General features: G+C 39.9%; 1 long non-coding RNA gene across 2 annotated transcripts in view; it reads left to right on the top strand.

Annotated features, from left to right (window-relative positions):
• Positions 1 to 8,346: 8,346 nt before the first annotated feature.
• Positions 8,347 to 26,401, top strand: part of LOC125618914 — a 32,952-nt gene continuing 14,897 nt past the window's right edge. For both annotated transcript variants that reach the window (XR_007350296.1, XR_007350297.1), the window contains exons 1-2: positions 8,347 to 8,479; positions 10,004 to 10,115. This is a non-coding gene — a long non-coding RNA (uncharacterized LOC125618914). The remainder of the gene's footprint in view (positions 8,480 to 10,003; positions 10,116 to 26,401) is intronic.

Raw genomic sequence — 26,401 nt, 5'->3', positions numbered from 1 at the left:
CTTATTTCTGCCTATCCTAACTCATGTCTTTGGGAAAAGGATGAGGGAACTGAGAGCAGGGCAGGCACAGGGAAGAGGCCTCATTAGCATGAGAGGAAAATACACCTCCTAGGTCAAGGAGAGAAAATATTGAATGGACATGAGTAACTAAAGATAAGTGAAACTGAGAGGACCAGGAGACCTATAAGTTTCAGGGTTTAATCAATGCTTAATTTGTATATATACTGTATATACACTGCACTAGAGGAGAGTTAGGAAAAAGACAAAAGGCTGGTCAGTTTGCGTGTTCATTGCACATTCTAATACATATTATATCCCATGTTGAGTATGTGGCTTAATAAACATTTTTCTGATGTCCATCTGTTACAATTCGGGTATGAAGTGCCCGCCCCCCTATACACAAAGCTTCTATGTTAACGCCACAAATGTTCAGAAGTGAAGTGATTGGATTGTGAGAGCTCTGACCTAAAGAGTTCATCCTAGTTGGAATGACAGGGTAGTAACTCTAGGCAGGTGGGATACTACTAGAGGAGTAGGGTCACTGGGGCTGTGCCCTGGAAGGATGTATTGAACACACGTCCCCTTCCCACCTCTCTTTGCTTCCTGATCCTACTATGCGCTGAGCATCTATTCTCTGCTGGGCCCTCCTCCATGATGAGCTGCCCTACTCCAGAGAAATCGAGTCAGCCATCTAAGTAGGGACTGAGACCTCTGAAACCATGTGACCCCAATAAACTTTACCCCTATCAGTTGTTCTTGTTGGCTGCTTAGGTCACAGTGGGGAACAGCAAATGACAACAACAACAAAAAATCCAATAGACTGGAGGCAAGTACCAAGATTTTACATAGATTTGCTAGATTATGGGTCCCCCTGCTGGACACAAAGGATGCAATAATTCTGAATCACCAGATCCTCCCAACCACTTGGAGTCACCTATAGGGATAAAGTCTGGAAAAGCAAAGTCCATTTGCAGAGGATGTAAGAAAAAAACATTCCATAGACATTTCCTGTTCCTAGAGTGTTATGCAGTGGATGCTTGCTTCTTTCTACAGAGACATGCTAATTCTCAGGCTTTTAAGTTAGCCTCATTTGGATCAGACACATCCAGAGTACACATTTACCAGCACTATCTGGAAAGCAAAAGATTTCTGGACACATGTACTAAGTCCCCAGACATTTGGGCTTATGGAATACTAAACAATGACTAATTGATGAGTCAATAAAACTGTCCAGGTCATGTTTACATCAAAATGGGAAAACATCTTGATTATTCCAATTAGTGAAAAAATGCACATGGGTGCAATGTCAGATATAAGGAATCCTTAGTCAGAGGAACATTTTTGCATATAATACAAAACAGAGATATAAAATGCAACGCTCATGTACCCACTGCTTAAGATATCACCAGCACAGGGGAAGCCAATGGATACCATCTCAGAGATTATTCCTTTTCCTTCTGTCTGATATTTGTGATTCTCATTCCCATGCAGTTTTGATACTTATTATAACCAAGCTTACAGATTTAAATCATCATACTATACATATATATTCTTCCCCAAATTTCTTTTTCTGTTGGACACTATGTCTGGCATATTCATTCATGTTCAAACATAGAGTCCTGGTTTTTTCACTGAAGTTTGACATTTCAGGAATTAGTAGAATAAACCCACTTCTCTCTTGGTTTTTATCATGTATCATAATTTATTTAGATGTCTATTCCCCTATTGCTAGATGGTTAGGCTGATTCCAAGACTTTGCCCTACCCTCAATGCCACTATGATTATTGCGACCATGTTGCCTTGGGAGTTTATATCCAGTTTTCCTGGGTATAAACCAAAGTAGGAAATTATATATATATATCCAGCATGACCAGATATTGAACAAAGGCAAAGTAGATTGAACCAGTTTACACACCCATAGATGAGAAAGGTAATCTTTTCACTTCTTGACTGGTCAGTGGTTTAAAGATCTCATTAAAATTCAATACTTTTTTATGATTCTATACCCTTAGTCTGAATTCTTATTTTTCAACAGTTTCCTATTTGTAGACGTCATTACCCACACTAAAATACCCTCCTCCCTTTTTAGACCTTAACGTTATTTCACATTCAATTATCTCCTGCTCTTTTTCCAGTAGAGAATGTCATAGACAGTAAACCTAAGATACACAGAAATATAAATCTTCAAATTTTTCTATAATTAAGCTTCACTTCTGACTATGAGCCTCATGTTATTAAAAATAAGAAATCAGACTGAAATCATGTCCTGATGAATATGATTTAAGTTGACTATTGCTAAATCACTTTGAAAATTATTACCCAAGTTCAGAATTTTGCAATTCCCTCTCGGTCTTCCAAGGAGAGAATCTATATTAAGGGGTGGAAAGGTAATAATTGATGTTACTGGGGGAAAAACTGCATTTAGAAACATGGAGACTACTTGGAAAGAAAATCAGACCAAGATAAAATGGGACAGCAGCAGCAAAGACAGTAAAGGAGATCAAACAATTTTGCCCCAATTGTGAGCTGAAAACCATGCCAGAAAGGTAAGACATTTTATATAGAATCCACAGCTAGTCAGCCTCCACAGAAGCAATTAAATAAATACAACTTCTGCCTATGTATAAGGAATTACAAATAAAACCCAAGGGAATGCCTCTGAAATGGGTTTTCTCAGTAATCTTTCTAAAAGGAACTCATTGAGGGATCCTTGCTGGATGAAGGCTATGGAACACCCTCAGTGGTGTGGAGCTGACCCCAAAGCAAATGGTTCCCAGGCAGTGCTAACCCCACCCAGTGCTACAGTCACCACAGGACTCAGGTGAGGGCCAGCCAATTGATACCCTAATTCCCTTCAGGGTAAATGGTAAAGACCAGTGATCTGCAGGAGCCAGCATGGAAGCTTCTAAACCACAGAATGCCTGGCCAGCCTGCACCCACAGGTCCTGCACCTGTACATAGCTAGCAAGCACTTAGCACTGCTACACAGAAGCCCCACTGGAGGGAAATAGGTGCACAAGTTCAAAGCTGCCAGTCCCAGGAGCTCAGATGAGGGCAGGTAAACTGACACCACACCCTAGTCACATATTGGTACCCAGGTGATCCTCATCAGCGAGGGTGCAGGGTGCGGCTATTATGCCACAGACCACCCACAGAGAGCCGGCATTCACAGGGCCCACATTTGCAGACAGACACCAAGGCTACTGCTAGTAAGTCGCCCCTGCAGAGGGAATCAGTGCTCAATGTTCCGCAGCAGCCAGGGACAGTCCTGCACCCTGCACTCCTGCCACCAAGGGAAACAGCCAGCAGATGCGACGCCCTCCAAGTATGCAGACTCAGGACTCTGGGCTGACTATCAAGCACCAAGTGGCAGGAAAAATCACAGAAGCCAGGGAAGTAGCTCCTATGTTCCAGCACCTCTAAGATGGTCCATGGCTACAAGCTCCAGAATTGCTAGTCAACTTGATTCTCATTCAAACACATGAACTCACAGAAGGCAATGGCTGAGGAGAACACCAAGCAGCCAGTGGAGAACACTGCACAAAAACAACAGCAGTATACCCCACAAAAAGGCTCACAGAGGAGCATCACACAGACAACAGCCACCACCCAGTGTGCCCAGATATAAGCCCACCAACCTGCATCCTCTGCACTCCAGAGGGTGCAAAAAAACTCAATTCATAAATGAGAAAACACAACTTTTCAAGCATAAGTTGAAGGTTTAAAAACTCAGCCAGGAACTGCATGAAAGAAAAAGAGAAAATAGTTGAGTCCAGACACTAGATGATGTGGAGCCAGATCCCACTGCTGCAGTGAGGCTGCTCCCATGAAAAGTAGCAAAAGTTCCTCAAGACCTGGAGAACTTCAACATGAAATGCAATTTGGAGGAGCAGAACATTCTTTGGGCAATATCCTTTTACACTTATTAAGTTGTCAACAATTAAAACCTAGTGAGAAGTAAGAAAACCTATCGCTGGAGTGGATATGGATCCATAGGTTCCCCGTACATTACTAGTTGAGGTGAAACTTATTTCAAATACTTTGCCATTTGGCAATATCTTCTAAAGCTGAATTGTCGTAACTTTTCATGCAGCAATTCATCCCATTGTCCTGTGAGTATACTTTGCACATTCATAAAGAAGACACATATTATAAAGTTCATGGCCAAGTACTCTAATTGCATGAACTCTGGCATGACACCAATGCCAGTAAGCAGTGTAGCAATCATGGTGAAGTACAAAGATACAGATGGGCTTTAGGAAAATATTAAGTGCAAAAAAAGACCTAATACATCAAAAACAACATGACATGCTATTCATGAAGTTAAAAACTAACATGGAAAAACATTTTCAATGATACTTACAGATGCAACGAAACTTCACACAAGGCAAAGAAATCATGAGCATGAATTTAGGATGATGGTTACCTTGGGTGTGGGAAAATAGTGGGTGGGATAGGAATGGGTGGAGACCACAGAGGAAGATGCATATCATTTTTGACATCCTAGCCTTTCTTTTGCATTCATAGCTGATTCAATTACAAATATTTCACTATGATGGAATCAGAGAATGCAAAAGTAAAAGTCAACTTTTAGAAAACATGAATTTATTACTTCAGAAAGACAGAACATGTTCTATATTTTAAAAAGATATATGAAAAAGAATATTCAGATATCAAGAATGAGCTTTTTAAAATTAAACATTTAAACCCCAAAATAGAGTGGTAAAAAAATCAGAAGTCAGTGACATTTCTTAGACAAAATGAAAATAAAAATCAAATTCTAGATAGTATCAGCAAAAGTTTTGTGGCATATTCTGTAGACTGTTTTCTTCAACCTCAAGGGTCAACTGTTTCTTCCTTGCCTGCCTTTTAAACAGACACTATAAATGTTAAAACTTGACAGGATAAAGATGCAGGAACAGGGAGAATAAGGAAGCCTGTGTCCTCGTGACACCACTGGGAGACCGAACCAGCTCTAGGACTACCTCCCTCTGAACTCTTACATGAAACAATTCCAACAGAAACTATACTGTTTAACAAAATCAAAACACAGGTAGAAAACTGTAGCCTTCTATATCAACTTAGAGCCATGCTCAAACCATAGAATAAAGGCATTTTAAAATACAAAACAACACAAAAATTTACATGCACTCACTGGAAGGAAGCTACAGAAGGATAGACTGAAATGAGATAAACAACTCAGAAAGCAAAGGATGAGACAGCATAGCACAGGGGCTTGATGCAGGAAAGCAGTGCAGAGTTCCCAGAAAACGATTCAGCAGATCTAGAAAACAAGCAGACCAAACAAGTGCATAAAAACAGAAGGCGACAGGAGGCTTCAGGAAGCAGGAGAGAGCCATGCAAATGGAGAGACAGGGGACATACTAGAGGGATACTGTGATGCAACCACAGGTCTTGTGACTGATACACATGGAGGATAAAGGAAATAGGAAAGCTCAAGCATCTCTAAAGCCAAAAGGCACAAAAACCAGTTGTGTTGTAGACCCACTCAGAGGAAGAAGACAGCAAAAAAACTCAGGCAGCTAGATAGAATAGTCACATCTATAGGTGAGTAGCCATATCTAGATCTACATACAGATTACATATATCTAAGATCATTGATGTTCTAAACATGCATGGCCAGGTTTTCTGAGAGGAAAAGGGAAGAATGGGACAAGGAATGAGGTAACAACCACAATTAGAAAGAAGATAGGAGGGAGAAGACAGAGAATATTCATTTCATTAGCCCCCCCCCCCCTTTTTCTTCTGTTAGCCAAACAATCTAGGGCAGAGAGAAAGTAGTAGAACAGAAAGAGAAAGCCAGAGAGTCTCTAGCAAGAGAACAGTGCTCAGGGAAATTCTATTTATCATTTTACATTTCTCTATGTAAATAAAAATTAAAGCAATATTCATTACTTTTTCATTACCTAATATCCATTTTCTCCATGAACAGATTTGAGTTTTTCAATTTTATTCTCCAATTCTAAATCATTAAAAAAAAAATTCCAGTTTAGAAATAAATAATTACTAAACTGATAAATACATACTAAAAGAAGACCCTAAAATCTGTAAGCTATAATATATTTAAGAAACAGACACTTTGACAAATATTAATTTGTCACATACAATAATATTACCTGTCTTTTCCCTTTTATTATGGAAAGTTCAAAGAGCAGAGAAATGAACATGATTAATCTCTATGGACACATTATCCTACTCTAACAATTATCACATAGGTAATTTTGCTTCACTTCAAATAGTACTTACTTCCTTCTTCCCATCTTTTCTTACCTATCCTTGTCATTATTGTTATTATTTTAAACTTTGAGACAGGATCTTATTCAGTTGCCCACGCTGGTTTCAAACTCAGGGCTCATGTGATCCTTCCCCTCCTTAGCTCCCAGAATGGCTGGGAATACAGGCACGCACCACTATGCCTGGACACCCTGATAATTTTGAAACAAATCCCAAAATCACATCATTTCAGCTATAAATACTTTTTTCTATATAATCTTAAATCTACAACTAACCTCACAATAAGCATAAGTGTTAACCCAAATATTCATCAACACGTCTAGTTCTGAACATAGAACTTCTTTCCAAATAAATTACTCTCTTAATTATAAACAGATCCAACCTTTAAAACATAATTTCACCGTTTCTGGTACAAAGTAAATCTTGGTTTATAGGTTGGGCAGTTAACATTTTCAAGTCATTCAAAAAAATGTTCAAGAGCATACCCGCTTACAATAATAAAGAACACTAGCATATATTTCCTTTTGGAAAAAATGAAAAAAGAAGGGGAAATCAAATAGGCAATCAACCGGGCAAATATATACACTTCAGATTCAGGAATGGCAATCTTTTATGTTATTTAAGGACACTAATGTCTTTGGGCTTCTGTCTTTATGTCTCTAACATTTCAATTTGAATCCTCAAGAAAAACACTTTAAAGCATCTACAATCCATATGAAGGGAAAAAAAATAAAATTTTTAAAAATAATCCTCCGTGACTTTATCAACATATAAAATTTAAAACACACACACAAAAAACACACACACGCACACACAAACACACACACACACACACCAAAACAGAGGTAAACAGAAAGTAGTGGTGAGATTCCACCACAGCAGCAAAGAAGCATTTGGAGTCATTAGAAAAAAAAAAACAGGACAATGTACTACTTAAAAGTCCATCATTTCTAACCAAGATGAATATTGTGAATCCAATACCTATACACCTCACTTTAGCTTTCTGTAATAGAACACTGGCTTCTTGGTAAACTTGATGAGCTCTTCCTTGGACAATGTTTCCAGCAGAAAGATGTTCCTAATTTGTTCTCACATTTCCAGGATGCCACAAAAAGTAAACATAATGTCTGATAAAAATAAAAACATTCTACTGAATAAATCTTAAAGTGGACCAAACACCATACTTTGTTCCATATTTAAAAATTAGCAAATGCATGCTCAACTTAATAACTCAGTCATTAGGCAAAAGCAATGAGTAACCTCTTCCACTGTACTGTTTTACAGACTGACATTTTCTGATTTAACTATACATTGAGCAGTCAAAATGAATGCTACTTAACATTCCTTAGAGTTGTCAAATTCTTTCTCTTCCAAACTGAATAAAAATCCTTGGTCGCAATAAAATGTCAGCATATTCTCAACAACAAGATACATAAGGGAACATTTGGGTTTTAAATAAAAAAGCAGGCTTCACTATTTTGAAAATTACCTAACCCCTGTGGGCTCAGATTTCTCATCTGTAAAACAACAAGTAGAACCTACCTCATGGTTTCCATAAAATTTAATAAAGGAACCCAGTGCTTAAGCTAGTGTCTGAAACGAAGAAGGCAAACAATACATTTTAAGCAATAAACCACTAGCACTGGGAATCATTCAATGGTACATATTGTTAAAAAAATAAAAATAAAAAGATCTAATTCGACTCTCTCTCACGACATAAAAACTGGAGCCCGCAGGACTGATTCCCTTGATCCCTTGATCCCTACCCTAAGCCACTGCTCTTTCCATGGCACCAACACATACACTTTCATAAATTAGACTGCTTTACGTAGTCATTGAAAATTTGTAGGATCTCTTCCCAGTGTTAACCAGGAGCAGGAAGTGAACAAGAAAGGTCTTCTAAAGCAAGCACTTAAAAAAAAAAAAAAAAAAAAAAAAAGACCGGGGTAAGAGTCCAGAGAAACAGGACACCGCCTGTGACTGTGTCAGTGAGACCTGAAATACCTGGGCGGGTCCCTCTTTTAAACCGCCTCCTGCTCCCCAGGTCACACTGGGCTCCTCCGTCGCCCTCCCCTCTCCAGGGGGCCTGCGGGTCAGGCCACCTCTTCTCCTCTGAGGTCCGCGGCCCAGGCCACTTTGCTGAGGCCCCCGCATCCTGACCAGGACCCTGCAAGTCAAACCCCACCCAGCTGTGAACAGCAGCTCCGCTGAGGGGAGCCCTCAGGTGAGAGCCGGGACAGCGGGCTCGGGCGGTGGGCGCNGACCCGCCAGCGGGGACCCGCAGCCCCGCCGCCTGGGCACGGTACCGTCCTCTGGCCGGAGACTTTAACCCGACTAACGGCCAAAAGTAACGCTCTCGGGAAGGCCCCGCCCCACGCGTCTCCCTGGTGACAGCTCCCCCTCGCTTCCGCTTCCGACTCTGCCCTCTGGTGGCGGTTTCCCACGTGGTCCCCGGTGCCCCCCAGGCTGAGCTCTAACCGAGCCTTCCCTTCTAAAGCGATCCTGGGGCTGCTTGTCGCAAACCCCTTGCCACATCATGGCCGTGGGACCGTGTGGACGCGGCCCTGATGCTCGGGTTTCCCGTCTGAAATAGCTGGTCAGCCAGGGTAATGGGACTGCTGCCCTGGAGGACAGGGGCCCTGGGGAGGCGCCTGCCAGTCTCCTTGCTTTAAGGGACCGCCTCCAAGGGCCTCCTGGGCAGCCAGCTGCTGGCGAGGGCTTTCCTGGGCATATGTTGTGGGTCTGCCCCAGCTTCAGGTCTGGAAGTGGGACCTTCCTTCAAGCAGACACGACACTCAGGGTAGCACTGCCCTTGGTGGCCCTGTGCAGTCAGCGATGTGATAGAAAACAGACTCTCCCAGGGTGTTGGGACTAAGCACCTAAGAGAAACCACACCAAAAGAAAGCCAAGGACCCTCGCTTCCCGGGCTCCCCATGGGATCGGCCTTGGAGTCCCCAGAGCTGCTGCTGTGCCCTGATGGGCCCTCCAGTTCCCCAAGCAGCCTTCCTGCTGAAGTGCTGAAGAGTTTGCTGTCACCCTGACCTTCCATTAGTGTTCCCCATAAAATCCCATAACTAAGGTAACCTGGAAAGATAACTCAGTTCCCTATTGTTTGACATAGCCAAAAGGATGCGAAGAGGCAGCACACGGTATGGATTAAATAGATGGTAGCCGATTCTCTTAGGTAAAGGAAGTGTCAACTAAAAGAGAATGACTACTGGAGACATTAGGGTGCCCTTTCTATGATCTACTCTTCCCCTTCTACAGTGTGTAGTGCTGAGAGCCACAGCCGAGTCTGTATGGCCCCTGGCATTTTGCCAACAGTATTGATTGACAGGCGAGGCATTACTATCCGCCTCTGCCGCAACTTTTGAGTTCTCGCACTATTTTGGAGTTCTCATGGGGATTTCCGGGGATTCCCCGAGAGTTCCCATTGGTTGGGGAAGTGCAGGAGGAGGGATTTCCCGGAGAGATATTTCCGCGGGGGGGTTCCTGGACAAGCCTCCTGGCGTTGGGGAGGATTCCCCAGGAGCTGTGTGAAGTGTTTTCCTGCAAGTTTGTTCCTGCTTCAGTGGCTGGTGATTTGTGCCCAGCCAGACTGCGGCAGTGTAGCATTCCTGGTGCTTGGCTGTGGTTGGTTCAAGGATAACAGATGTGGTAAGATGTACAGTCAGTGAGGTTGGGGACTTCTGCTTAATATTTTGGTTTAATCGTAATTTTTTTTTTTAACCTTTGATTGCTGCCTCAGAATTTGCCACTTCAGTATTAGGCAGCCTGAAGACAAAATTGCTAAGAGGAAAAAGGCAGGCCCAAGACCACCATGGAGAAGTGAAGATGGAGTCCAGGTCCATCTATGAGCAGTGAGTGAAATTCATTTTGGGAATTGAGCCAGTTAGCATTGGGATTTGCTATGGCTTGTAACAGTGTACCAAGTAATTTGGAAGGTTTTCCAACTAGAAAAAAATGATCTCTCCATAATAAGACAGTTGGAGAAAACGCCTATAAAGATGTGCATTGTACAGTGTATAAAATGAGCAACTTCTCTATGGGACTAGAAAAGTAATATCAAACAATTATTTCGAAAACTAACTCTTAAGAGCCACCAGAATATTAATATTTTTATAACAGCAAATGCTATTAAAGGAGGGTGGATAAATGGATTTGCAAACTGTATTCAAAGCCTTAGATGGAAAGAGAAATTTGTCCTGCCTTATCTTCACAAGTAAGGTGCCTTTTTTTTGGACACTTAATGGAATCTATTAATTAATTGTAGAAAAAGATCAAATGACAAGAACTGAAGATCACTAGTCAGTTTTTTCCCCAGGTTTTGAGAAGGGTTAAAACAGAAACTTCAGAGATTTGTTTTCTATCAATCAAAATGATATTATATCATTTTTCCTTTCCAGTGTGGGATCTGGGTATTGTTTATGTCATGTCTCTTCAGGTTTCTTTATTTGGAATATGTTTCATCCTTTCTTGGTCTTTTATCAAATTAATATTTGAAGGTTATATTCCTCACTTTTTTTTTCATTTGACCTACAGTCAAATGGACTTTTCTTTTAGCTTACAGTTCTTTGAGTTTAGGTATACATTGAGATTTGTGCAATCAGCAGCACAATCAGGTTACAGAAAAAGTTCTGTTGTCTCTGAAAATCTCTCCACACTACTTTGCTATAACCACACTCCTGTCCCATACCTAATGCTGGCATACAAGGTCTCTTCTTCATTACTACAGTTTGGAACTTTCAGGAATGTCATATAAATGGAAACTGTATGGAAGCTTTTGAGACTGGTCCTTTCCCTCAGCATAATGCCTTGAGATTTCATCCAAACTGTCACCTTTATCAATAATTTGTTTCTTCTTATTGCTGAGTAAGTAGTTAGTTTTATTTTGTGGATGTATCACAATTCGTTCATTTAGCAGTTGCAAGACATTTCAGGTTGTTTCTAGTTTGGGGTTATTATGAAGTGAGCCAGCTAAACATTTCATGTACAGTTTTTTTGTGTGAACCTAAGTTCTTAATTCTAAGATAAATTGCTAGGAGTGAGATTTGCTGGGTTCTGTAGTGGGTGTATGTTTGACTTTTTTTGGTGGGGGGTACCAGGGATTGAACTCAGGGACACTCAACCCCTATGCCACATCCCCAGCCCTATTTTGTATTTCATTTATAGACAATTGGTTATCTTTACTTATCTTTACTATCTTTACTTTACAGTTGGTTGTCTTTACAGTTGAGTTGCTGAGCACCTCACTTTTGCTGAGGCTGGCCTTGAAATTACCATCCTCCTGCCTCAGCCTTCTGAGCTTCTGGGATTACAGGCGTGTGCCACCATGCCTGGCTGTGTTTGACTTTTGAAGAAACTGCCAAAATGTTCGTCCTGATCATCACCCAGGATGCAACTGGGAGGAGATGATCTCTTTCTGGCACCAGGCCAGTTGCATTCTTGAATATACCATTTTCATTTCTCACATTGTCAGAGTCCAAGTGGAGCCATCCCCAAATGGGAATCTCTTCCTGGAGATTCACAAGGCCTTTCCAAGTCAGGTATTCAATTTGTACAAGAGCTCTACAGCAAGCTGGAAGTTGCTTTTCTAAAAGGATGGACCTGGTATGCATGCTAGGAAGGCAATGAGTTCAAACACAATACCAGGCAGAGGCAGCACCTCTCTTCACCAGAGTTTCTCATCAACAAAATCCTCAGTCGCGGAAATATTTGTTTCAAAGTGTTACTGAGGGGTGTGGAGAGCCCAAAGTAGTGAGTAGCCAGAGCTATGCCACTTCCAGTGAAGCCTGTTGGATTGTACCTCACTCCAAAGATACTAATTTATGGGGCAGCCAGTATAAAGGACCAGGTATAATCCCAGATGAATCAGGTGCTGTCTTCAGCACCTCAAGAGGTTAACAACATCTTTGAGATCTTTTTGGTGGGAGTGAGGGGCAAACAGACCCCAGTCTTTCCTTGTCTTCTAGAGTGATTAAACAGTGTACATCTGCTCAAATAGACAACATTGCATCAAGAAACTGCTTGGTATCAGGCCTAGAGATTCTGCTGCAGTTTTCCAGCCAGCCTCAGTGGCAGAGATGTGATTATACTGCATTCAAGGCCTTTGAAATCTTGGCTTCTGACTTGCCAATGTACGGCACACCATCTCCATGGTGAATGCTTTGGACCTTTGAAGGGGACAGGCATTTGCACTGAATCCTGACTGGCCCATTGGCACTTACAGTACAAAGAAGTATAAGCCCATAACCTAGAGGTTCCTCTATAACATTCAGACACAGGAAAAACAGCATAGCAACATGGAGTCAACTGAAGGTACTCCCACAAGGTCACTTCAGCTTCCCTCCTCTACTGCAGACCACTTCTGACACTTCATGGAATTTGGGTTTTCTGTTCCCACAAGAAATCAGATATGATGGTTATTTAGATGTCTTTGTCTAACAGAGTCCTGAAAATTGGAAACCCTGGTTCTTCTATATCCAGATGGGAGCATATGGAATTCTATTCCTCTTTCAGAAAATCAGACCTCTGCCCCAAATCTCAATCTTTCTTTTTAAAGCAAAGGAATAGAGAACATGGAAGAGGAAAGATGGGTTCATGGTGCAGAGGGAAAGAGTGGTCTTTGCTGGTAAACAAGGCATGATGTTACATTTCGTTTAGAGCTGAGTGGTGACTGCTTGAGGCAGAATCAAATGAACTTCTCATGTTCCTGACCTATGAAAAGCCCTACTATGCTCATTGCTAGCACTGTGTATTTCAGTTGTACAACATTCTTGAAAAGGTTGTCCACATGAAAATCTGAGAATTCCTCTGCTTGAAAGATGATCAGAACTGTGAGAATTCTATGAAGAATTGCTTTTAACCACTTGTATCCTGTAACCTTGCTAAACTCACTTGTTAGGTATAGGAGTGTTTATTTTGGAGAATTTTTTCCTAGGTTGTCTCTTTTACCATCCTAACCTGGTATCTTTTGGGGCTGGAAAAGCCAAATTCAACTGACAGATCAGGAAGGGTCTATGTGACCTTGTGGGAGCGCCGTTTCAGTTGACTCAGTGTCCTGTTGCCCTGTTGATTTTCCTGTGTCTGATAGTGATATAGTTAATCACATCATCTGTGAAGAGGGACAGTTAGTTGTACTTTTTCCTTCCAACAGGGATGCCTTTTCTTCTTTCTTTTCTTGTTTTTTTTTTTTTCCTGCTTAATGTTTTATTAAAGATCCTGTTGGATTTTTATTTTTTTTAAATACTTAAAATAAGTAAATTTAAAATTTAAACTTAAAATTTTATTTTTTTAGTTGTAGTTGGAAACAATACCTTTTATTTATTTATTTTTATGTGGTGCTGAGGGTCAAACCCAGGGCCTCATGCGTGCCAGATGAGCGCTCTACCGCTGGGCCACAACCCCAACCCAGGATTCTTAATTATTAAGAAAACAGTTTCTTCTTACAGAAAACTTGGTTTGGAATTATACAGTTTATGGAGGATAGAAAATATAATTACATGTCACAATAAAATTCAAGAACTTAAAAAATGGTTTCAAAAGCTGATTATAATTAGTTTTTTTTAATCTTTTAGCAGATCCAAAGATTAAAAATATAGGATCATATTCATGAAAGCTAAAAAAATACTTGATAACATACAGCATTAAAAAGCTTCTTAAAATAGGATTCAATGAAATCTTTCTTAATTTGATAAAGTACATCTCTCAGTCCAAAAGACAACATCAAGAGAAAACCTGATACAAATAATAACAAAATGTAGTAAGGTAGCAGAGTATAACATTAACATTTGGAAACCCATAGCTTTGGAAAATATAATGAAAGAAATTAATGCCTTTTGGTTAATTAAAAAAAAGAAAAGAAACAAAACATAAAGTTCATAGGAATAAACAAGAAAGTTAAGATCTATATGAGAAACATTTTTAAATACCCTCAAAAATTGATGTAAGAAAATCTGAACAAATGTAAGGAATGTGATGCTCTTGAATAAATGGACTCACATAGTAGAATATCCTTTCTCCCTGATTTATTTTACCAATCAGTGAACCTAAATAAGATGGATTGAGCATTTTCTGGATATTTGTTTTCCTTTCTTTTCTTGTAGCCCAGGTTTAGACTTCTGATACTGAGCTGAATGGGAGCGTGAGTACACAGATCAGTCTTGAGCTGATCTGTGGAGATAAGCAGTCTTTCACCGTTGAGTAGGGTGTTAGTTGTAGGTTTGTTGTGGCTGCTCTTTTCAAAACCCCATCATTAAGTCTGTAGTATAAAAATCAAATGCAGGTCTAGGGAAGTAAAGAGAAGGCTTTCCTCAGTTCACTGCACTTTAGCAAGTGCTTCTCTTTTTGTCATATCCCCTTTGGCTCACTAAGTGACCCACTCCTGCTTTATGTACTCTTAGGTAACATTTTCATTTCACTTATATCTTCTAAGTGTAACTCCAAAAGTTATGTTCTTGTTTGTTTAGGCCCTTTGTTCCACTGTGGTAACACGTCCAAGGAGATGACATTGCTTCCATTAACCTATCTCTATATCTGTCGTTACATCCAATCATCTCTCTTCTCTGTCCCAGATGTCTCCACATCCATGTATATTCATCATCTATTTCAATAATTGACAACATGAGTGCAAGTTTGTTTTGCTTTTACTTATATTTGTTATTGCCCTGTATTTCCATATTATTTAGAAATAAGTGCAATACATTTATTTTTTTCACTCATAAATAGAAAAGTAGGACAAAACAATCATCATGGCCATCATGCAAATAACATTGAATTCTTTTTTATTTTTCCGGTGTCAGCAATAGAACTGAAGGCTGTAGTACTGCCAGGCATGCACTTTAACCCTGAGTACATCTGCAGCCCAATCCTAAATTTTTGTTTTGAAACAGGGTCTCACTAAATTACCCAGATTGGCCTCAAACTTGTTATCCTCCTGCTTCAGCCTCTGAGTTGCTAATAACCGGGGATTCTTAATATTACCACACAGACAATCAGTGTTTATATTTCTCCAGTTTTCCTAAAAAAATACTCTTTTAGGGTTTGGTTATTTGATTCATAAGATGAAAAGGCCTATGCTTTGCAATTGAATTCACCTGTCTTTTAAATTTCTTTATTCTGAAAGTTCTCTGTTTATTTTTTTTCTTGCAGTGAAAGTAACTGAGTCATTTGTCCTGAAGAACTTCTTACACTGGGGTGTTGCTGATTGTGTCCCTATGTCTCACCGATCATTCTCTATGTCTCACTGTCTTCCTATCATCAGTAGTTGCATTTAAGAGCTCAGTCTCTGATTTTTGTTTGTGTACCTGTGTGTATGTGCATGTACACATATGAAGAACAGTTTACAGGTGGTGTAATTCTATCAGGAGTTGTGCAAAATCTTTCATCATATGATTTGGGCAGTTATTGATGATCATTGCTTGGATTCATTTATTAATCAGGAGGTATAAAGTATTGATATTCTGATTCTATCATTCTTTATTATTAGCTAGGGTACTTCTCTAAGAAGAAACTTCCCTTCATTAACATTTTTCTTCCCTGAGGATCAATGTCTGATTCCCACTATGCTAAGTAGTTTTCAAAGCAATCCTCCCAAAGTGACCACTTCTTCTTTTGTAGAATCATTTAATATTCATGGGTCCAAAAAGATTGAATGAGTTTCAGTTTATTGTAGCTCTTTTCTTTCCCACTGTTCAAATTATCCTATTCTTGGCTTTGAGAGGGATCCTTTCCAAGTTGGTTCTGGAGCTGACCATATCCTGTTCCATACACCTTTAACTCTTCAGTTTGGTGGAACCTTAGAGGTTTGCTGCTTCAACCTTTCTTCTTTCCCACTGAAGCTCATTTCTTCTCACCGTTCAGAGACTTCCTGAGGGCCCTAATTATGTATTTACACTAACTTCTTTCTTCTGCTAATTGAGATGTTTCATGATATTGTGTCAACACAACAATCATTCTTGATTGACTTAGAATATTTGGGGGGCATTTTTGCTGTACCCTGACAATTCTACTATAGCAATTAATCCACATTTATAGAATCTGGACTAAGCCCTAAATTTACTCAGCATGTTATCCTATTATTTTTCAACTCCTTTAATCCCAGAGTCCCTTAAAATATTCTTAATTGAGGATGAACAGCATCATCTCTAAAGGGAACTGAGAAAACCAAAATTGCTGGGCTTCTCTCCTTTTACCTGTTTTGACTCATTGCTTCTGGGGTGAGAGGAAATTTTTGATTTGGTGAGCCTTCTCTACAGTGAGCCAAGGAGCATAAGCAGTGAAATTATAGTAAACATGTATAAATTTGTTCACATATGTGACTAGAATGAAAACAAAATAACAAAACAAACATCAATACCAAAACACATGGGAGGAGATGAGAAAGGACTACTATAGAGATAGGAGGAACTATCTGGGATATGTCTTATCAGAGAAGTTGAGAGATGGAACCATTTCAGAAAACAATGAAAGTTACACTGTCAGGGGATTCAGAGGAACCAAGAAAAATATGTATTTAAAAGTATCCATGGATTTAGTGGCAGAAGGACCTCAGTGACCTTGGCAATAGCACTTGTGATAGAATTTTGGATACAGAAGCCTGACTGCACTGGATAAAATGTGAGTGGACAATCAGCCACTTAACAGGGGAACAGTAAGTGTTTATGAAAGCAAGAGAGACTTGAGAGTGTTAAGTGATGAATAGCAGCTCTGATTCAAGTGGCTGATATATCAGTACACACTTTAATCTCTGCTCCTTTCAAGATCCCATTAGTATAAAAGTAAGTTCTTTGGAGGCACCAGAAACAATGATTGATTTCTTGAAGATGCAAAAGGTGGGACTGTATCTTTGGTAAAAGACTCTCGAAAACAACAGAGTGGAGGAAGGATCCATTGCAAAGCCCCATAAAAGACTTTGAAAGCCCTTTCAAGATAAAGAGTTTTTAGGAGAAGTGGGAAGAGAAGGCAGTGGGTACGAGTATTCTGTAGGGCAGTTGATAGAATGGTTAATTCCAAAAAGTGCCCCTCCAGGCTGTAGTTAGAAATAGCATTGTCTTACAAACTGTGGGTAAAGGTCCTCATTTCAGGGTTGAGATGTCAGTGTGAACATTGTAGTCATAGACAGTAATATGTCCATTTTGGTTGCCATAACCTGAACTGTCTATGGCTACATAAGGATTTCAAGAACTGTGAAGGATCTGGATTTTGGTTTACTTATAAGCTACTAAGTTGTAGAGAAGCTGGCAAAAGATGTGAGACTTCTGTGTCAGAGACAAAGGACTTTATTTCTCAAGGCACAGCAGGTGTCAGGTACTTCATAGACTTCAGATTAACAGGTACACATGCAGTGGTCTTGTATCATAGCTAAGAAACATTGGATTCAGAGAAACAAATCTTGTATGTTGGCTCCAACACACCTGCTCTGTTCCCCAGAGGAATATATTATGATTATCACTCTGGGTGGTACACAAAGCCACTTATCATTCCAGAAGCAAAATACTTCCAAGGCAGTATTTTATACAAATATTCTTAAAAATATAACCTGGAGCAAAGAGGTACAGAAAGAAGAGCGACCCTTGAGGAACTGTCTCCCAACAGAAAACTGAAGGTCTTAGGCCTCAGGATGAAGAAGTACCAGAGCCAAGATTATAAGCAGTCTATGTGGACCATATGCTTAGCCAGAGGTTGTCAAATCATGGCCTGTTTTTGTATGATTAATGAATCAAGAATGGTTTTCTGATTCATAAAGAGCTGTAAAAAATGATTTGTGATACAGATTGAATAAGGTCCACAGTCCACAGAAATTAAAATGTTTATATAAAATGCTTGCCAACCTGTGCTCTTAACTGGTGGTCCTGTCTACACGTATCAAATAGTTAGTGGGGTATGGGGTTGGGGGTCTAATCTAGATTTGAGATAGTGGAGATAAGGAAGGTATAAGTTGAAAATTGAATCAGGCCTTAAAAGGTGAATAGGAGTTGGGTAAAGAGAGAAGAACAAGTAGGTTATACAAAGAAAAAATTTCCCTGAATGAAGAAATAGCACTTTAAGACCAAAGCTCAGTAATGAAAACCACCATCCACACTTGTTGGTACGTCAGGCCCAATGTGCTTGTCATTCCTGAGTGCTCTGCAATGAGCCAGTACAAGGTACAGGGGCAAAGAGATATGGCAGAAATCCTTCTCAGTGAGGTTGCTGAATGTGGCCACTTCAACCACTACGTTTCTCAGACCAGAAGGCTTGGAGTCTGTGTGGGCTCTCTCTCATCCAGCGAGGAGGTCCATGGAACAGGGTAGAGGAGAGTGTGGCTGTGAAGTTGCTATTCAAGACCTCTGGAGACCAAACAGGAAGCAGGTCTAATTTTACTGTGCAGTTACCATGTATATATACACAGGCAGTAGCTAAGCAGATTACAGGCAGCCTCCAGTGCAATTTCTTGCCAACTGTCCTTGCAGCAACCAATTGAGGAGTGGGCTGTGGAGCAATCACAGAGACTACAACACATGGCCTCATGCCCAGGGCTGTGCCTATGGGGTAAGCGGTCTACCGCTTTTGCACCTAGCATGAAGGGAGTGGCCTGCCACTCAGACACCCTTAACATATGCTATATATGCAGTACTACATGCACTTGTCCCCACAGGAGTCATTCTTGATTCGTTTCTTTTTCTTTGCTCTATATCTAAGATATCTAGACTAGCCCTAAAATAGCTGCTGAATCCAACTGTTAATTCTTTCCCTGAACATTCTTTTCCCAGCCAAGTTAGGAGAGCCCGCTGAACTGCATGGTGCCAGCTCACTTTCTCTTCTATGCTACAGTCAGTCTGATGTATTTAAAACTCAAGTCAGATGATGCTATTCTCCTATCCCAATCCTATGATGGTTTCTCAATACATTTAAAAGAAAGTTCAAATCCCTATGGCCCTGCCCTATTCTTTCAGCCTCATTTGTTATTGTTTCCACTGTTACTTAAGTTTCTCACCTCCCTGGAAATACATCCTCAAATTGATCTCATTAACATGTCTTCATCCCTACAATTCTGTACATTCTGTACAATTCTGTACATTGCTCCAAGACACCCCTTCTTAAAACATTTCTTTGTTTGGTTTATTTTTTTTGTAATATCTCTCTTTAGCCCTCACTAGAAGGAAGGATTCCTAAGGGCAAGGATTTGGTCTTGGTTAGTACTCATTCTCTGTGCCTGAGGAAGTGTCTGCTACATTATGGGAGTGTGAATGCATATATGTTGAAAGAATTAATACAATAAAATATGAGTCTCATGTGAAAACACACTGTGTATCACCTATGAATAAAGAAAACCCTAGCAGCGAGGTAGATAAGTGGATCCTATTGGTGACAGAAGTTGGTGAGAACCACCTGGCTTTTCTGATTGTCCAGGAAGGAAGTAGTGATGGAGGAAGTAATGTACAGATATTTGGGACAGGGGACCTGGTGTGCCACTGATCAAATCCCACCTTGTGTTTGTGGATGACACTTGTAATTGGTTTGCAAATGGACTGCTTTGGGTCCCAGCCACTGTAAATTCCCTTTGAACGACTGACATCTGGTAAAAGAGACTGACCAGGACCCCTGCGAACCTGGCAATTGTAGCCAGTTAGATTATATAGTTATAATTTGTATCTATATTCCTAGACCTTTAAAGGACTCCAAAACTAACCAGCAGAAGGCACTAGAAACTTCTGAGATAGCATCAGCTAATCTCACATTTTAGTATACTAATTTTATATACCTAAGATTTGGCCTAAAAAAGTATAAAGTGAATTCCACACACAATGTCATCCCTAATGGACTTATGTTTTATATTTCTATGCAGAAAGATAGGTTATGGAATTATAACCCCAGGAGAGGTATAATTCTATCCCTTAGATAATTATTTATGAGTTCATGAAATTCTAGACTTTGTCAGAGGCTTATTCAAGGCATTGAAGGAGTACTTATTTATGTTCACATGGTGTACAACCACATAGAGATCTTTATCAAGCTAAAAGATCTTGTGTGAAATCATAGCTATAATTGAATTTTTTAACAATTCTAGGTTGACTTTTAATCATTTCAGATTATCTGTAGTTATAGGAAAAAATCTAGGTGGGTTACAAACTAAGATGATTTTTGTGGTTAGATTGATTTAGCTTTTAATATGCCTAAAGAAAAAAGAAGTTGTTGTCGCGACCCCTCGCCAGCAAGGGAAAACACGACACAGGATTCTTCTTTCAACAGTTTATTCAGGCCTTGATTCAAGTATCATCTTCTAGCGACCCGCGCCCGCCACGCCCAAGCACAGCCTAATAAAGCCTCCCGCATACCAATCCTAAGCTGCCACGTGGATCTTTCTCATAGGGTGGTAAGGGATTGCGCGCCAATTCTCCATAAAAGGAGTTGTTTATCACAGGCCACAGTGGAAGCCGGCGCCATCTTCTAATGGCGGCCACGGTCTAATTAGAACGGCTCACCACAAGTTGTTAGGTCACTTTTGTGGGGTGTTTATTTGTTTATTAAGCATCAACTAAAAACAAGAAAGGACAGAATAAGAAAAGCTACATGGTCCATATAAGGTGCAATAAGATAAAACTTGGTCCCACATTGCCTATTCCTAAAGGACTGACAAAGAAACTGGGTTTGGATATTCTAGCATGAAGGAAGGTTTCAGACACAGTGATCATCAGGCAGGGTGCCTCTTCTGGGCTGAGATATAAATACAGAGCAGGTGTAGATGAGGTAATCTCCAACCTCTACCTGTAGTAGAGTGATAATGAGCTGCTGACACCAGTCAGTCTCACATTACCCAGTGATTTAGGGACTGGGTAGAACATCACACAACTGATTCCTAGTAGCCTTTGAGTTAAGATAGAACAGGAAAAGAAAGGAGAAGCTATTGTGTATCAGTTTCTTCAGTCCAAGTGGACAACATTACAGAGTGTCTACTCCGGTGCTAGGCAGTCGGGTGGAGGGAGGGCCATGCAATTGTAGTTGAGACATAAAAATTCTCACTTATTGAGCTACCAGTCAGGATAGGATATAAGTACATAAACAAAATACTGGTTTTAGGCCTAGGAATGAGAAGGGCTTTCAGATGTTGCTAACCCTGGGAGCCCAGTATCCATATTGGTTTTGCTGTTCACATCTTTATGTGAGTATCTATTTTTGAATTCTCCATGTGGGATCCTGACTGATATGGGTGACAGTGAACTTGGCTTGAGGAAGAGAAAGAAGTCCAGGATGAATAGAGAACAATGACAAGTGGAGCAGTGATAGGAGGTGCAGTTGGAGAGAGTGGGCCAGGCCACTCGGGCATTGAATGTTGAGCTAAGGAGTTTGGATTATATTCCCTTTGAAGTGGGAAGATATTGAGTTGCTTTAAGCAGGAGAAACATGATTTGAGGTATGTTTTATAAAGATCACTCTGGCTTTTTTGTGGGAGAAAAAAGATTTTGGGATCAGATATTGGGGAGTGAAGCAAAGAACAGTTGGTATGTGTGATAGTGGATCAGCAATGACAGTTCTGTGTGTGGTGATGACCTTAGAGAAAGTAATGAGGTGTGATTGGATAGGGGATAAAATTTGAAGTTTGTGTAAACTGTGAGATACAACTATTCTAAGAGGTGTTGTGTTGAATGGGAGAGTGAGGCTTAACAAACACTTTTTTGACGTCCATTCCAGAGAAACAATTTCTCACGTACATAGCTAAGCACATGAAAGCTTCTGGCTCACTTTGTTTCCACCCACATCTTAAACACTGACAAGCCAACTGTGTCAAGGTTTGGGTGGAAACTAAGTGAGCTAGAAGTTTCCATGTGCCCACCATGGTAGGAGCAACAGGTCAACACCACTTTTCCTCTGGGGAATGCCAGGATTCTCCACAGCTATGGACTGCCTTCTCTGTATAGCTCCTCACTGAAGATTGAAATTGAAAAAGACCTCAGAAGATGGAAAGACCTGCCATGTTCTTAAATAGGCAGAATTTATATGGTTAATATGGCCATATTACCAAAAGCAATATACAAATTCAATACAATCCCCATCAAAATACCAATAACAATAGTCTCAAAACTAAAAGAAAAGTGCTAAAATTCATCCGTAAGAATGAAAGACCAGAATAGCCAAAGCAATCCAGCAATTCTAAACCAAAAAAGCAACACTGGAGATATCACAATCTCTGACTTCAAATTATACTATAGAGCTATAGTAACCCAAACTGCATGATACTGTCATAATAACAGACAGATAATGGTACAGAATAGAAGACACAGAAACAGCCCCACACACTAGACATCTGATCCTGACAAAGGTGCAGAAAATACAGCCTCTTTAACAAATGGTCCTAGGTTATCCATATGTAGAAGAATGAGACAAGACACTTATCTTTCACCCTATAGTGACAAAAGCTGTCACCCTACAGTTGACAAAAGTCAACTCAAAATGGATCAAAGACCTAGGAATTAGATCAGAAACTATTCAACTCCTAAAAGATAACATAGGGTCAACACTCCAGCATACAGTCACAGGCAACAACTTTCTCAATAGAACTCCTAAAGCTCAGGAAATAATGCTAAGAGTTGATAAAGGGGATGCCATCAAATTAAAAGGCTGTGCACAGCAAAGAAAACAACTGTGAATGTGAAGAAAGAAACTTCAGGAAGGGAGAAAATTTTTGCTAGCTACTTTTCTGACAAAGGATTAATATCTATAATATATAAAGAACTCAAAAAAGGTAACACACAAAAAAACCTCCAAATAACCCAATTAATAATGGGCAACTGAATTAAACAGGCCCTCTCAAAAGAAGAAATATAAATGGCCATGAAATATATGAAAAAATATTTAACATTAACAACATTAGCAATTAGGGAAATGAAGATCAATATACCCTGAGATTTCATCTCACACCAGTCAGAATGGCAGTCTTCAAGAATACAAACAGTAACAAATGCTGGAGAGGATGTGGAGAAAAAGGAGCACTTTTACGCTATGGTGGGATTATACAACAACTGTGGAAATCTGTATGGAAGTTCCTCAAAAGACTAGTCATGGAACCACCATATGACCCAGCTATACCATTCTTGGTATTTATCTTAAAGAATTAAAGTCATCTTACTACAATGATCCATGCATACCCATGTTTATAGCAACCACAATTCACAATAGCCAAACATTATATAGTATATATGTATTTGTGTGTGTGTGTGTGTGTGTATGTATGTATATATATATATATATACATACATATATATATATACATACATACACACACACACACACACACACACACATGCCGCAGTCTGGCTGGGCACGAATAACTGAGCCGCCACAAAGCCTTATAGGTTCAAATAGCAACTACTTTATTTCAACTCTCACCTGCACTGCATGCCACGCGCGCTTTTCCGCTAACGCCACCCACGCGGCCCTTCCAGCAAAACCCCCACACTGGAAATCCCTCCTCCGGCACTTCCCCAACCAATGGGAACTCTCCGGGAATCCCCGTGAGAACTCCAAAGTAGCGGGTGCCCGAGGCAGCAAGAGCCGCCCCATTGCCCGACAGTAAAGGTCAAATATACAATACAATCAATCCAGCATCACAGCAATTATATATAGTTTAACTCAAATCATCATCTCAATGGTTCCCTTTCAAACATTCCCTCTGGCAAATGCCAGGCATCATTCTGACTGGCTGTGGCTCTCAACACACACACACAATAAAATTTTATTTAGCCATATATAGAATGAAATTGTATCATTTACAGGAAAATGGATGGAAATTGAGACCATTATATTAAGTGAAACAAGCCAAACTCAGAAGGTCAAGGGTCATATATTTTCTCTCATATGTGGAAGTTAGTGAGGGAAAAGGAAAAGAAAGGTGGATGGTAGGATCTCATAAAGATCAAAAAGAGATCAATAGAGGAAAGAGACCAGGAGGTGTGAGGAGAGAGGGAAGGGGGAGTGCTGGTGAATGATATTGGTCAAATTATATTGCTATGTTATGTGCATGTATGTATACATAACAACAAATTCCACCATTATGTACAACTATAATGAACCAATAAAAATGTGAAAAGAAAAAAATATAAACAATAACAATTATTGGTGAGAATATAGAGAAAATGCTATATATTTGTACAGTGTTGGTGAGACTATAAATTAGTACAACTACTTTGGAAAGTAGTATGAAGATTCCTCAAAAGATATGTAATGCAACCACCATATGATCCTAGCTATATCACTCCTTTATATTTATCCAAAAGAATTAAAATCAGCATACTTTAGTGATACATGCTTTCCCGTGTTTATAGCAGCACAATTCACAATAGCTAAGTTATGGAACTAGCCTAGATACCCATCAACAGATGAACAGATGAACAAAACTTGGTATATATGCACAATAAAATGTTACTCAGTCATAAATAAGAATGAAATTATATCATTTGCTGGTAAATGGATGGAACTGGAAAACATCGTGCTAAGTGAAATGAGTCAGACTCAGAAATTCAAGGGTTGAATGTTTTCTCTCACATATAGAAGTTTAGAAAAAGGAATGAAAATGGAGCTCTCATGAAACTAGAAAGTAGATCAGTAGGCAGGGAACCAAGCGGGAGGATGGAGGGGAGGTAATGGGGAAGAAGTTGGCCAATTATGTTATAAATATATCACAATAAATTCCACTTTTATATATAACTATAATACACAGTTGTGTGTGTGTGTGTGTGTGTGTGTGTGTGTAAAACATTAGAAGAAAGGAAGTGTTTTGAGAGAGGGAGGGGGAAAGGAAGAGGGGAACTGGAGATTAAAATGGAGCATATTGTTATATGCATATGGAAATGTCAAAATAACCTCCACTATTTGTATAATTGTAATGCACTAATGAAAGCATTTTAGAGAGAAAATAACTGAAAAGCGGGCAAGCAAGCAATCAAACAAACCTTAAAGCAATTGGTCAGGTCATGAAACCACAACACTGTTTACCCACTCCCCTTCCTGATATCTGAAATCCCACCAGTAAGAATGCTATTCTTTCAGTTCAGACTAAAAATGAATGCTAACTGAACTTTCAAAAAGCAAGCAAGAAAGAAAGAAAACAGAGGAAGGAGGCACACAGGGTGCCCAGGTCACAGCAAGTGTAAGTTACCAACTATTTCTCCCACTGGAACCAGGTGGAAAGCAATGATTTCTCCCTGCATGATGTATGATGACATACAGGAGTACTGCCAACCAGTGAAGCTCATCCAAGCCTTGGTGTACAGGGATTTGACTAGGTGTCAGTCATGTGTATATGTTAAATTAAACTCAGTTTGACCTGAGGATGACTGTACTTGAATCCTTACATAATGAATGGCAACCTAACTTAGCATGTAGAGTAACTGAAAACGTGGGTATTCTTTTGCAACACTTAACTGTGTCTCAGCCAATCACAGCCACTGAGTTTTGTCAACAGCAGGTAGTCAGCTGATCATACCAGGTTCAAATAAGACAAATACCCTACTTTAACCAGTTAGGTTGTTTCTGTACCTCTCTTTTGTTTTATGTCCATAAATGCTGCCTGATCATGTTGTTGTCTGGCATTCTCCCAACCTGTACAGCTTTTGGGGCTACCAGATTTAAGAATCATTCCCTGACCAATTAAACTCTGTTGTTATTTTGTCTGAAGTTTTTCTGTTACCATAGGTATGGCTGGCTGTCCACATAACTGATCTTAGTCTCTAGTCCTCCAACCCCTACCAGAGTTCAAGTTGATACTGAGTGGTCCAAGGCCCCTCAATCATAAATTAATTGGCATAGACTATCTGGGTGGCCTAAGATAGGTAAATACACTTATCAGGAGTAACATGCCAAGGAAGGAAAATTTCAAAAATAAGCAATTCAAACATTTTAAGTTGCTCACCATTCTGAGTAATATGATTAAATCTCACACCATTCCACTGCTTCTTGCCCATAATGTGTATTAGTCAATTTTTCTATACTGTGACAAAATACTTAAGATAATCAACTTCAAAGAGGGACAGATTTATTTTGGTGTACAGTTTCAGAGATTTCTGTCTGTCATCTCTGTTTCCTTGCTGCCATAAGAGGAGGACTTTCCTCTGCCATTCTCTTTGCCCACAATGCTCTGCTCAACTTGAGCCCCAAGCAATGGATTCTG

The sequence above is a fragment of the Marmota marmota genome, unplaced genomic scaffold (genome assembly GCF_001458135.2).
Source record: "Marmota marmota marmota unplaced genomic scaffold, marMar, whole genome shotgun sequence".
Lineage (NCBI taxonomy): Eukaryota > Metazoa > Chordata > Mammalia > Rodentia > Sciuridae > Marmota > Marmota marmota.
Note: the sequence above shows the minus strand (reverse complement) of the source record. Positions and strands in the feature narration are given on the sequence as shown.